Source organism: Triticum aestivum, chromosome 1D (assembly GCF_018294505.1).
Source record: "Triticum aestivum cultivar Chinese Spring chromosome 1D, IWGSC CS RefSeq v2.1, whole genome shotgun sequence".
NCBI classification, from domain to species: Eukaryota; Viridiplantae; Streptophyta; class Magnoliopsida; order Poales; family Poaceae; genus Triticum; species Triticum aestivum.
In genome coordinates this window covers 438,501,113-438,502,613 of record NC_057796.1, presented here as the reverse complement: position 1 = coordinate 438,502,613, position 1,501 = coordinate 438,501,113, and positions in this window count along the sequence as shown.

Here is a 1,501-nt window from a genome sequence, read left to right as displayed (position 1 = left end):
ACCATCCATCCGAGTGCCGCACCTGCGAGATCTAAAAGAACCCTAACATAAACTATGAACCGAACGAAGGCACGGAGATTCCCTCTCTGCCACCGGTCGCCGGAGCGGCAGGCAGAGGGAAGGCGAATCCACGGGCTCGCCCAAGAAGCCCGGAGGGAAGAGCTTTCCCTATCCGCCTAGGGTTAGGAGAGAAAAAACGAGAGGGGTGCGAATTAACTTCCACTGCACAAATTGACCAATGATGCTTTAGGTCATTCAATGAAAAAACAAATAAAAAAAGCTAAGCATAGTAATGGGATAAATGGAATAACGAAGTTCATTAAGTGAGCACAATGAAATGTTAATCACGCCTTGGCTAATTTTGGTAGGATGCATAGCCAAATCAATCCATGGTTTGGCTAGGATCTGACCCAGATGAGGTCATGGAACTAATAGAACGAGAATGTAACACTTTGATTTGAGTAATGCAAGTCTTATTAAAAAAATGATCTATGCTTTGTGGTGCTATCTAGTATATCGCTGCATCGAAAAATACGAGACCACTGTGTGTAGGGTGCTTTGTGGTGCCGAAATTGCTTTGCACACGATTTTCGTACATACGATCTGATGTGTTTTCACTAGATAACATGCTGCATTGGTTTTCTTTTCCCGATGGAGCTGGTTGATTGGACGAAAGACATGCAACAACACATCGTATATGTTTCCGACATGAACATGTCATACGTATAGCAGCTCTGTTGTGGTGCCATACACGTACGGTGTTAAATCCAATGGTCGCTTGCACGAAACTGCTCCGCGTACAACAACTATGTATTTCTGTACGACGAACCAATCCAATTCCGCCATGCACCATTGTGCCGCTATCGCGTGAAAATTGGATGGGGGCGTGTCGCACGCATGGCAGGACTCCGACAAATACGAGCATCTAGATAGCAGGCGACGAGCAGGAAAGGAAAGGGGAATAGGACGCGCGCCTCGCTCGGTCGGAACCGATCGCTCCCGCGATCGATCGCCAAGGAGTCGTTTCGGTTTCAAACAGGAGCCGGTTATCTTTATCAGGCCGAAGACAGCCATGTGCTCACTCCTGGTCGTGGGGTGATAGTGCCGGGGAACGAGAAGAGATGCGTGACCACTCCAACGGTCCTTAGAGCATCTCCAGCCGTTCGCCCCCTCATGGGACTTGAAATATCGTCATCTAGGGGTTAACCGGCGCTAAAATCGGCGTGAGGGTGATCGGGTTTCCCGCCGCCGTCTTCAGGTCGTCCCTAGGCGCCGATTTTGGCCCACTTTTGGCGTAAATTTGCATACTTTTCAGTCCACTTTCGGCGCAAAATTGACCCACTATCGGTGCAAATTGACCAATGTCGGCCATATTCGCCGTGCTTCGGCGCAAATTCAACCGAAGCTACTTTTATCACATAGTTCATCACAGAAAATCAATAGAAACTCATAGTATACAACAAATAATTCAACAAATAAAAACTCATATTTCATCACACAT